The 13,220-nt window shown below is 42.9% G+C and overlaps 1 protein-coding gene across 3 annotated transcripts in view; it reads right to left on the bottom strand.

Annotated features, from left to right (window-relative positions):
• NFE2L2 (NFE2 like bZIP transcription factor 2) overlaps nt 1-13,220 on the bottom strand; it is a 183,534-nt gene that overhangs the window by 93,036 nt on the left and 77,278 nt on the right. The window contains exon 1 of one of the 3 annotated variants that reach the window (XM_060302225.2): nt 8,719-9,094. The exons of the other annotated variants lie outside the window; for them this stretch is intronic. The gene's annotated coding sequence lies outside the window, so the exon portion shown is untranslated. Of the gene's footprint in view, nt 1-8,718; nt 9,095-13,220 lie in introns of those variants that run through there. 3 annotated transcript variants of the gene reach the window in all.

The following is a 13,220-nucleotide window of genomic DNA, read 5'->3' as shown; positions in this document are numbered from 1 at the left end:
AGTGCAGAAAGTTACAGTTACATAAGAGCAGATTTCTCTCCTCTCTCCCTCCTATTCAGATGCAGGTGATCTATGTTCCTTACTTTGAGAAACACTGCATAGAGAAATCCAGGGGCTACAATCAGGGAAAACTGATGACCAAGCTTCATTTACCCAACATATTCATAGAGGTGGATAAGTAAAACCAAACAAGTTATAATGCCTAGTGCAGGGTGTAATATTAATACATTCTTCTGGTCTTCATAACATCCTTGGGAGGACAATATTATCTCCACTGTACAGATGAGGCAAATGGCACCCATAGAGGAGGCTGAGCCAAGAGGCCATGTTAAGTCTCTAAGACCAAAGCCTATCTTATTCTCACCAGCACCACTGCTGGGCAGCTTGAAAGAGTAAATAAGTCACAAGGACAGCCTGAGGGAGTGAGAGTGACAGAGAAAGAACACTGAATTCTTCGCCAAGGTAGTGGATAGTCATTAAGGGCAGACTGCAAACAGGAACCTCTGGTCTTTTTAGAATCTTCTGGTAAGTAGATGGCAGTTTCTCAGAGGCAATGCCCTAAGGCCACACTCATGGGATCTCTAATTACCTGGAGAGGGTCCTGGACCACGTCCCAAACTTGGCTGAATATCAGAATCACCTTGGGAAGATTTGAAACATACAGATTCATCAGCTCTACCCTAGAGATCCAGATTCAGTACATTTGGGATGAGGCCTAAAAAGCTCTTTAAATACCACCCCAGATAGTCTGATGATCAGCTGGGCTTGGGAACCACTATTGTAGTCATGACTGACCACATACAGAGTTAGACCTGAACTGACCTTGGTAGTAGTTCATCACAAGCCCACCAGGGGAAAGCAAAGGGCCCATTATGGTTGCCCTCAAGCTGAATAAATGTAACCAAATGTCAGGCCAAGAAGCAAAGCAGAATAAAAGGAACCTTGCTTCCATCTCCGGGCTATTGTAAATAGTGCTGCAATGAACATTTTGGTACATGACTCTTTTTGAATTATGGTTTTCTCAGGGTATATGCCCAGTAGTGGGATTGCTGGGTCATATGGTAGCTCTATTTGTAGTTTTTTAAGGAACCTCCATACTGTTCTCCATAGTGGTTGTACCAATTCACATTCCCACCAGCAGTGCAAGAGTGTTCCCTTTTCTCCACACCCTCTAAAGAAGATGTGGCACACATATACAATGGAATATTACTCAGCCATAAAAAGAAACAAAATTGAGCTATTTGTAATGAGGTGGATAGACCTAGAGTCTGTCATACAGAGTGAAGTAAGTCAGAAAGAGAAAGACAAATACCGCATGCTAACACATATATATGGAATTTAAGGAAAAAAAATGTCATGAAGAACCTAGCGGTAAGACAGGCATAAAGACACAGACCTACTAGAGAATGGACTTGAGGATATGGGGAGGGGGAAGGGTAAGCTGTGACAAAGTGAGAGAGAGGCATGGACATATATACACTACCAAACGTAAAATAGATAGCTAGTGGGAAGCAGCCACATAGCACAGGGAGATCAGCTCGGTGCTTTGTGACCGCCTGGAGGGGTGGGATAGGGAGGGTGGGAGGGAGGGAGACGCAAGAGGGAAGAGATATGGGAACATATGTATATGTATAACTGATTCACTTTGTTATAAAGCAGAAGCTAACACACTATTGTAAAGCAATTATACTCCAATAAAGATGTTAAAAAAAAAAAAAAAGGAACCTTGCTATCATGAGATGGAAAAATGTGGCTAGTTTAGGCCTGCAAATAAAAGGCCTGCACCTGTTGTGTCCCAGGTATTACACTTATCTAGAATTCTTCCCCCTAGCCTGTTCACAAGGAGAGCATCTAAAGGTTTAAAAATTTTTTTTAATTTTACCTTTTTAAAAAGTTGAGATATAACTGACATATATTAGTTTTTTTATATTATATTAGTTTTTAAAAGTATTATACAAAGGGAGTCAAAAGGTACAAACCTCCACTTATAAAATAAATTAGTCATGAGTATGTAATGTACAGCATGGTGACTATAGTTAATAATATTGCAAATAAAAGTAAAGCAATTTAATATCTGACCTCAATATGAAATACTCGGTCTAGGTTTTTACTTTAGAAATTTGAAAATTGTGAACAGAGTAAAAACAGACTTTGCAAAATTTCAGGAGACAGTATTGCAAAGGTGACAAGATCCAAGGGCACCTTCCCCCACCCCAGCAATCTGAACTGGTTTATTCTATATTTAAATTATGACCTTGAACAACCTAGACTTCCATTTGACCCCAGTGCTTACTGGTGAAAGTACAGAGGTGATTATGTGCAGTCAATAACTTCCCTATCTCATCTGTCAACCAGAATAAATAGCTAAAACTGATAAGTTGATAAAGTGCTTTTTTTTTTATTGGAGAGTTAATAACTTACTCTAAAGTAGACTTTAATTACTGGACCTTGCTAACAACTGACATATGAATTAATTACTTTAAATCACTGCCAAGTTTAATCCCCATACAAGTTTAAAGGAGAACTTCACAGCACTCAAACCTAGGGGAAATATTAATGATATAAATGATAGAGCACAATTAAATCTATTATCAATTACTATAAATGGGAACAAAATACAGTGAACAATAAAATAAGCCTACAATCAGAGCTAATCAGATTTATGAAAACCATCTCAATTCAAAACATGTTCTCATCCTAAATCCTTGTCTCATTTGAGGAAACAACCCTTGTTACTCATTTATGAGATTAGAGTCCCATGTTTTATTTCTTTCCACATGTGGAAGTGGGGTAGAGATCTTTTAGCCAAGAAATATATTCTGGGCCTGAACACTAGATAACTGATTGATCGCTATGAATTTTATTAAAAAGTTAATATTACTCTTCTGGATAAAAGAAAAAAAAAAGAGGGCAAAAAGGGGGAAATTAGAACACGTACCCAAGAGGTTAAGGAAATCCTTTGTGTGACCTCAGTTTCCCAGTTTATCTAGTTTTCTGTTTTCTATCTGGGTGAAATACCTCTAATGGGAAAGAATGTTTTAGCTGCAAGTAGAATTTTCTAAATGGCTCTAGGGGAACAAAACAATTGTTAAAATGCTTCTATTCTGAACTTTTTGATTTAAAAGTGTCATAGTAACCAGAGATGTGACCTATTACTTATCCTTTTAGAAAAGAAATTATAGATATTAGGAAAAAACGTATTTTAAAAACTCTTACACACACTTATGGTCAGTTGTTTTTTTTTAATTTTTATTTTTCATGGTCAGTTGGTTTTTTGACAAGGGTTCCAAGATAATCCAATGAGGAAAGAATAGTCTTTTCAACAAAAGGTTTGGGACAACCAGATATCACATGCAAAAGGATATAATTAGACCTTTACCTCACACCAAATACAAAAATTAACCTCCCAAAAGCAAAGACTGAAATGTAAAAGCTAAACCTATAAAAGTTTAAAAGGAAACCCAGGCATAAATCTGTAACTTTAGTCAACGGCTCATTAGATATAACACCAAAAGTACAAGCAAAAAAAGAAAACAGATAAATTTGACTTCATCAAAATTGAAAACTTTTGTGTTTCAAAGGACACCAGCAAGAAACCTATAGAAGGCAAGAAAAGATTTGCAAATCATATATCTGATATGAGATTTGAATCTAGAATACATAAAAAAATTTAAACGCAACAATAAAAAGACAACCCAATTTAAGAACGGGCAAAAGATCTGAATATACATTTCTCCAAAGAAGATATACAAATAGCCAATAAGCACATGAAAAGATGCACAATATCATTAGCCTTCAGGAAAATGGCAATCACAATCACAGTGATTTCCCTCACACCCACTAGGATGACTATAATAAAAAAGACAGATAATAACAAATGTTGGTGAGGGACTGGAGAAATTCGAACCTTCATGCATTGCTAGTGGAAATGTAAAATGTAGCCAATTAGGAAAACAGTCTGGCTTTCTCAAAAGGCTAAACATAGAGTTACCCTGTGATCCAACAATTCCCTTTTTAGGTATATAACCCAAGGTAAATGAAATCAAATGTCCACACAAAAACTTGTACACAAATGTTCATAATAGCATTATTCATAACATCTAAAAAGTAGAAACAGCTCAAGTTCCATCAACAGATAAATGGATAAATAAAATATGTTATATTCATACAATGGAATATTATTCAGCAATAAAAAGGAAGTGCTGATACATACTGAAATATGAATGAACCTTGAAAACATTAAGCTAAGGGACTTCCCTGGTGGCGCAGTGGTTAAGAATCCTCCTGCCAATGCAGGGGACATGGGTTCAAGCCCTGGTCCGGGAAGATCCCACATGGCACAGAGCAACTAAGCCCACGAGCCACAACTACTGAGCCCATGTACCACAACTACTGAAGCCTGCGTGCCTAGAGCCTGTGCTCTGCAACAAGAGAAGCCACCGCAATGAGAAGCCCACGCACCGCAACGAACAGTAGCCCCTGCTCACCTCAACTAGAGAAAGCCCAGGTGCAGCAATGAAGACCCAATGCAGCCAAAAATAAATAAATGTTAATTAATTTAAAAAAAAGAAAAATTAGAGAAAGGGCTGAGGCTACCAAAACTTTTTAGAAATCCTGACAGGATTTTAAATGGATTTTTATTTTTCACCATCCTGGGATATGATTTGGACCTAACTAGATGTCAAATAAACTTAGAATAGTAATTTTGAAGAGCTGTTCTTCACAATGGGCAAATGATACATTGTTGGAGCCAGGACTACCCCTGACATTTGTGAAACCAAGGGAAAGTACAAATGGAGGTCTGCATCCCATGTCTAACTATGTAAAATTATAAATAAAATATGTTCTATTTTCCTAATTTGATAACTCTATCTTCCTAATGATCTGAAGACCAAGTCTGAATGTATAATTCTTGAACTCCTTGGAGTCCTGCAATAGGACATGGAGGCACGGGGTGAGCTGGGCCCCAGGCTGAAGCTGCCCCTCTTCTCTTCCCACCCCTGGCTCTAATGGAGAAGGGCCCCTCCTGCAGAAGTGTATATGCCCCGGCCCAAACATCCGCACTGTGCACATCCCCTGGTGACCTTCAGGCTGAGGAGTGTACTAGTGGCATGGTCTGTCCTTGAGAGGATGGGACCGGGAAGGAAGTGTAGGCAGGCCTTGAAAGTGAGCTTGGGGCATTTGGGCAAGGAATTCTGAAATGGTCCAAGGTGCCCAGAGTGTGGTCTAGAGGGAATCAATGTGGGTTCTGAGAGGGGTACAGCCAGGGAGGGTTAGAGCAGGGCCCTCTAAAAGCTGAAAAGCTATATCAGCAGGAGTCCAGACCATTCTGGAATGTGATAATTAGCCTAAAACACAGAATCCTGGCACATACCTCAGGCCTGCTTTAGCAGGAGGAGGGAGGCCAGATCAAGCTTGTTCAGACAGGGAAGATGGATCATGCCTCACTTGCCCTGGAGGGTTCACAGAAGCTTATTGATTCCTGGCAAAGCAGAACAGCCCAACCTGGGAGAGTCTGCCCAGATTTGAATGCTGGTTTAGTTAATGATTTAAAGGGGCATTCACCTTTTTATTTTATGGGGAAAATGTCTGGAAGATTCTGGTGTTATTTTTATCAGGGCCACTGAACTCTCTGTTTGTCCTTGTATTGAGAGCCCTGCTACCTCACCACCGCTGTTCTCATAGCACCAAGGACCCATCAGCCCTGCTTGTCTTCCTCTCAGCTTGTTACCAGTGCTGATGATTTCAGCAATAATCCTGATAAGTGCCCTTATCCCCTTGGTCCTTCATCCACTCCTCTCTTTGTACTCTCCATGCCAAATGAAATCCACCACGTGCTTTCTGTTTCTGCTGTAAAGCAGAAGATGTTGCTGCGGACAATTCAGAAATCTGGTCCAAGCCAGTGTCAGCTGACTGTTCCAGCTGAGCCCTCACTACCAACAGGCAATTGTCTGATTTTTTCAATCAGGACAGGTGTTTCCCCACCACATTTTCTTGATCTTTCCTGCAGTCCCACCTCCTGCAATATCACTCCCATCTTGCTTGACAGAAGAGATCAAGATTCTACAATGTCAGCTTCCTCTTTCTGATTTTTCTCTGCTAAGTAATATTTAAACAAGATATTTCCTTTTCTCCTTCCCTCTCATTTCAGAGGAAGAAGGGAACCCTTTCCTTTCTACGTTTGTTTTCTTCTTGGGTCCTGGAGTCTGTGGATTCCTACTCCCTGCAAACATACATGGTCCCTTCTCTGTTCTATATCCTTTGTTTCTTAGCATGCTGGTTTTCTTACTTACTCTTCATTACATCAAAACATCCAATTCCTTGGGCCCTCTTCTACTCCTCCCCGCCCCCCACAGTCTATCAGCGCCTTCCTGGCTCACTTCTATCACTATTGAGCCTAGGTGCCGTTGCCCGTCACTTTGAACGTTTTTTCATGGCATCATCAATCCCCTTGCCCCTTGGTCCTTCTGCCCCATCAGATCTTCCCAGAAAATTCCAAGTCTTGGATCAATCTACCACCAATTTTCTCAGCTCTTACCATTAATAACCCAAGTTATTAAAGAAAATCATGCAATTATGTGGACTAGTGCCAACAGCAATTTTGGTCTGTTACTTCAGTTATACTCTCAAGAGGTAATGATTCTTATAGTTGTCCTTCCTTGCTTAATTCCCTCTCTTACTTCTCTTGGTAATAAATCTAATCCTATGGCATTCTCAATTCTACACTTTCACTCACTGTCTTCCAATCATTTCTTTCCTTCCCTTCCCTACCTCCCTTCTTCCCTTCCTTCCTCTCACTTTCTCTTTCTTTCACATACACCAATACCTGGGATGTACCTTATATTCTTCTTTCTTTTCTCTTCTACCCCAATCTAATCAGTAACCACATCCTGTTTATCTTCCCTCCAAAACATTTCCTAAACTCACCCTCTCCTCTTTATTTTGTCATTTTCTTAGTTCAGGCCTTCACCATCTCTGCCTGGTCTTTTTCAATTGTCTCCTAAATGGCATTCACTTGATACTAGCCTCATCTCTCTCCAATTCATACCGAATAGTCTTCTCAGAGGGATAGTTTCTTAGGGAAGGGAAGGGTGAGTTGTGGCTGGGGAGGAAGGAAGAGTCAAAGGAGAGTGAGACCCAAAATTTGGAAGCCAAAGAAGGACACTGAGGGGAGAATAGAAATGCTTCCATTCAAACCCTCTCCTCTGTCTCTTCATAAAAATTTCAGTCAAATCTACATTGCTTACCTCTTCTTTGTGGAGCTGACTTGCCTTTATCTGGCTTGTGTTCAACTATTCTTCATTCATTCACTTATTTCTTATTTAACAATTATTTACTGAGCTCCTACCATATGCTAGGTGCTGGAGGGTGAACAGTGATCCAGACAGACACAGTCTTGCCTTGAAAGCATTTATAGTCTAGTGGGAGAGCAGACAAATAAAACAAACTAAAATGCAATAAGTGCTATGACATGAGAAGGTTATGGGAGTGCCTGGAAGGGACACATCAAAGTCAGGGGTAGGAGGGAGGTCAAATAGGATTTCCCTAGGGAGGTGGCATTTAACTGGAGACCACAGGAATGTGGAGGAATTAGCCAGGTGTAGGGAAAAGATGGAGAAAATCTTCTAGGAATGTGAGAAAGTCCAGAGGCAAAAGAGGGGATGGTGAGCCCAAGGAACTGAAAGAAGAGGGGAAATTGTGGGAAATAAGGTGGGAGAGGTAAACTGGGGACAGAGCTTAACTTTAAGTCAAGTTTAAAAGTTTACACTTTATTCTAAAAGCAATGGGAAACTACAGATGGTCTTTTAGCAGGTGAATGACCTGATAAGATTTATGATTTTGAAAGAATATGTGACAGGATGATATGTGAAGTATTAATGGAATGTACTCTCTCTGCTCATCTCTCTCCTTGGGCTCTGAGTTACCAGCCTGCACCTGTCACCTCACCAACACACACTCACCAGACTCTTTTGTTAGTAGAGTGAAAAGCACATTTGAGGAGGCAGTCTGCTGCTGAGAGAGACCAGACTCCACACTACAAAATTCAAATACAAAAGGTTCTGCACTTTAATTCAGAGATTAAACTAATGAGATTAAACAATTCACACAAATGCATAAATGTGAATTTATTTTTTTCCCTCTGTGCTGGGAGGGGAGAAGAAATGACCTGGCTTGGAAAGGGGATGTGTTGGACAAAAGGAAGAAACGTTCCTGGATTGCCTGCTGGGGTTGCCGGAAAGTGGTTGACCCTTTGAGAGGTGAAGCTACATGGGACCTGCATGTGTACCCAGCCAACCCATCACCACCCATCAGAGCCAGCAGGGTCCAAAACCTAGAGGGCACAGGGGGCCCTGCTCATGTGGAGAGGCTAGAAAACAGCAGCGTTAGCAGCTGGCGCCAGCATGAGGACCACCCCAGATGAGACTAAATGGGTAGTTCCCACTCCATCGCCATATGCAGCCAATCAGACATGAACCACCATCCCCTTTTCCACTTCCCTTGGGTAGTCAACCCAAGGAGACCCAAGAGTAAGAGGCAGGAAGAGGGGAAAGAAGGTCTGAAATTGAATTCTAAACTGAAATACTTATATAATCTCAGTTTCTGCCAAATCAGTGAATTTACTTGAGAGAATCTAGATTAAGTTGCCAGGAAGAAGGCTGGAGGTTCAGATTCAGACATTAAATTGACTCTAGGAAAAAATGTTGCATTTTTGCATACCTGAGTGTTTGGAGATTCTTGTATCTGTGAAATTCCTTGCTTGTTACAATCACATGGCTACTGTGTGGGGAATGGTTTGAGAGGAAGAATAAAAACAGAGACAACAGGGTTAGGTGAGGCGTGATGGTGGCAGAGAGGAAGGAGATAAGCGAAAGCATAAGGGAAATAGAATCAAGAGTTCATGGTGACACAGTTGGACATGAGAGATGATAGAAAGAAAGTAGTCAGGATGATACACAAATTTCTGGCTGCATAAATGAGTCCGAGGTAGTGCTTTCCACTCAGGGGAAATTTAGGAGGAGATACGGGTTTGAAGAAGAAATTAGTTAAGTTTAAGATGCCCATGGAACTTATAGGTGGGGCTGACTAAAAGGTAGCTATCTGGGTCTGAAGCTCAAGAGAAAGGTCTGGTGTAGATAATCATATCTAGGAGCATGTAGATAGTGCCATAGATGCCCAGGAAAGAGAAAGTATCCAGAAGGAGGACATGCCAGAGGCCGCTTAAGGTCAAATAAAGAGAGAAATGAAAAGTGTCCCTTGAATTTAGATGCATGGAGATCACTGCTTATCTTGGAGAAAGTGATTTTTATAAAGTGAGTAGAGACAACTTCTACAAGAAGTTTAGCTGGCAAGGGGAAGAGAGGGCTGTGGATGGAGGGGAATGCGGCTTTTTTTAACCTGAGAAGGAAGGAGCCAATATGGAGGAAGAGGTTGACTATAAAGATAAGAGTGAGAAGGAATAACTGAGAGTGAGGTCAATGAGAAGTCAGGAGAAGATGGGATCCAGGGCACAGGTCAAGAGATCGGCCTTAGATGGGGAGGAGAACCTTTTTTATAATAAGAAGCAGGATGGGTAAAGATGCAAGTAAGTTTATAGGTTGCCATGGAAAACTGAGGCTGCTCACATCTGATAACTTTTATTTCCCCTCACCTTGAGAAGTGGGAAATAAAATCACAAACAGAGAATGTAGAGAGGGCAGGCATGGAGGTTTGGAGAGAGGAGAATTCTTGACATAGCCCCTCTGGGGACTCAGAAAGAAAGAGTAAGCAGGTCAGGGGAATGTGATAGGATCACAGGCCACACCAAAGTCCCACCTGATGTTGCCGAATATGAATTTAGGGCATCTATGTGAGTATGTGGCTTTCTCCAGCAGTGTCCAGCAGCCCAAAGGAATGGTCAAAGCAGACAACTGGATTCAAGGTATATGTTCTAAGTCTTGTCAGGCAGATGAAACAGAAGAGTAATGGAGCAACAGAGTTGAGGACACTGGTCAAAGGCTAATGGTATGAAGCATGGTCCTTCCTGGGTAGAGAAGGAAAAGTAGACAGCTAGTGGATGATAAATAAGGAGATAGAAAAAAACCAGAAGGATTCTACTTTTGGAAAACTGATAGAGTGACAATAACCAAGTGAGAAGAATTGGAGGAATAGAAAGTCATAGGTTCAGAGGTGTTGTGGTTTCTTTCTTTTTCTTTTGCTACGCTGGACGGCTTGCAGGGATCTTAGTTCCCTGACCAGGGATCGAACCCCGGCCATGGCAGTGAAAGCACCAAGTCGTAACCACTGGACCACCAGGGAATTCCCGGTGCTGTGGTTTCTCGATGACAAAGTCTGGGAATGACCATAGGATTGAGTGATTGAAACAGAATGGAAAACGTAATTGGAGATGGAATCAAGGAACTGAGAGGTCAAGAATGCCTCATGGGGCTTCCCTGGTGGCGCAGTGGTTGGGAGTCCGCCTGCCGATGCAGGGGACGCGGGTTTGTGCCCCGGTCCGGGAGGATCCCGCATGCCGCGGAGAGGCTGGGCCCGTGAGCCGTGGCCAGTGGGCCTACGCGTCCGGAGCCTGTGCTCCGCAGCGGGAGAGGCCGTGGCAGTGAGGGGCCCGCGTACCACAAAAAAAAAAAAAAAAAGCCTCATGGACATACCAAATGGGCCAGATTATTGGCAGAATTTGGAATGCAAAGGAATACTGTGGGCCAATTGCCAATGACTTCAATAAATAAAGGGTATGACCAGCCAGTCAGAAGATGACAGCTGGAGTAGAGAGTGTGGCATAATGGCTATGTTGCCTGGGTCTCAGAGGACAGAGAACTGAGACCCATGGAAATGGGTGTGTATGACAGAAAGGACCTAACTCGGCAGCCTCCACTTGTGAGAGCTGCAGAGGAAGTACTGTGCCTGGGGTAAAGCCAGCTTTCTAAGGGCAGAGGATGGGGGTATCTGGGGCTTTGTTGATGATGCAATCGGATTCCAGGAGTCACAGAGGAAAAATGAAGGAGAAACGGGAGGAGTGGAACAGAGTCAGGTATAAGGATGAGCGTTCCTAAGAGGATAACTCATTGAAAGGGGCTCTCTCTTGGGCACACATCAGGGATATCAGGGGTCTGAGGGATGGTGGTTTGGCAGCTGCACTGATGCAGGAGAATTAATAGGTCAGACCTCTCGGGATTCAGCTTTGTCCTGGGTGTGTCACACCTCCAAGATTCATGGGTTTCTGGAAGGAATGAGTTGGGTCTTGACTCCAGGAAAAGGCTAGAGTTGAGGGCTGCTGGTTGGCAGTTCTGGATGGTATGGGATGGTATGACCCTTGTGACCTATGTAAGCCGGTGGCTGGGTGATACTCAACATCCCAGCTTTCTTCACTCCCTCATATTCTGCACTGTCTCAGTGCCTCTATGCCTGTTCATTTTAGGGCTTGGTTTTGTTTCTAAACTTAGAGCCCAAGGAAAAGCATTCAGTAACCTTAGAGCACCTGGAGATGTTTTGGGAAAAGCAGATAGCCTGACTCATCATAGCACTAACTAATTTCAACCCAAGGAGTATCAAAGAGTACTCCTTCAAGGAAAGATACGGTGTTTAGAGTAATTTCCTAGAATGGTTGCTTTCATTAAAGAAAAAAAAAAAAAAAGATTTGTTCAAGTTGGTGGAGTAGAAGGATGTGCACTCACTCCCTCTTGCGAGAACACCAGAATCACAACTGCTGAACAATAATCGACAGGAAGACACTGGAACTCACCAAAAAAGATACCCCACATCCAAACACAAAGGAGAAGCCACAATGAGAAGGTAGGAGGGGCGCAATCACAATAAAATCAAATCTCATAATTGCTGGGTGGGTGACTCACAAACTGGAGAACACTTATACCAGAGAAGTCCACCCACTGGAGTGAAGGTTCTGAGCCCCACGTCAAGCTTCCCAACCTGAGGGTCCAGCAATGGGAGGAGGGATTCCTAGAGAATCAGACTATGAAACCTAACGGGATTTAATTGCAGGACTTTGACAGGACGGGGGCGGGACACACACACACACACACACACACACACACACACACACACACACAGAGACTTCACTCTTGGAGGGCACACACAAAGTAGTGTGTGCATCGGGACCCAGGGGAAGGAGCAGTGACCCCAAAGGAGACTGAACCAGACCTACCTGCTAGTGTTGGAGGGTCTTCTGCAGAGGAGGGGGGTGGCTGTGGCTCACCATGAGGACAAGGACACTGGCAGCAGAAGTTCTGGGAAGTACTCCTTGGCGTGAGCCCTCCCAGAGTCTGCCATTAGCCCCATCAAAGAGCCTGCAGGCTCCAGTGTTGGGTTGCCTCAGGCCAAACAACCAACAGGGAGGGAACCCAGCCCCACCCATCAGCAGACAAGTGGATTAAAGTTTTACTGAGCTCTGTACACCAGAGCAACAGCCAGCTCTACCCACCACCAGTCCCTCCCATCAGGAAACTTGCACAAGCCTCTCAGATAGCCTCACCCACCAGAGGGCAGAGAGCAGAAGCAGGAAGAACTACAGTCCTGCAGTCTGTGGAAGAAAAATCACATTCACAGAAAGATAGACAAGATGAAAAGGCAGAGCGCTATGTACCAGATGAAGGAACAAGATAAAACCCCAGAAAAACAACTAAATGAAGTGGAGATAAGAAACCTTCCAGAGGGCTTCCCTGGTGGCGCAGTGGTTGAGAGTCCGCCTGCCAATGCAGGGGACACGGGTTTGTGCCCTGGTCCGGGAAGATCCCACATGCTGCGGAGCGTCTGGGCCAGTGAGCCATGGCTGCTGAGCCTGCGCGTCCAGAGCCTGTGCTCTGCAATGGGCGGAGCTGCAGCAGTGAGAGGCCTGCATACCGCAAAAAAAAAAAAGAAAAAAAAAAGAAACCTTCCAGAAAGAGAATTCAGAATAATGATAGTGAAGATGATGATAGTGATAATGACAGATGATAGATAGATGACAGATGATAGATAATAATGATAGTGAAGATAGTGAAGATGATCAAGGACTTCGGAAAAAGAATGGAGGCAAAGATCGAGAAGCTGCAAGAAATGTTTAACAAAGACCTAGAAGAATTAAAGAACAAACACCTAGAAGAATTAAAGAACAAACAAACAGAGATGAACAGTACAATAACTGAAATGAAAACTACACTAGAAGGAATCAATAGCAGAATAACATAGGCAGAAGAACGGATAAGTGACCTTGAAGACAGAATGGTGGA

This window comes from Globicephala melas, chromosome 7, assembly GCF_963455315.2.
Source record: "Globicephala melas chromosome 7, mGloMel1.2, whole genome shotgun sequence".
In the NCBI taxonomy this organism is placed as follows: Eukaryota; Metazoa; Chordata; class Mammalia; order Artiodactyla; family Delphinidae; genus Globicephala; species Globicephala melas.
Note: the sequence above shows the minus strand (reverse complement) of the source record. Positions and strands in the feature narration are given on the sequence as shown.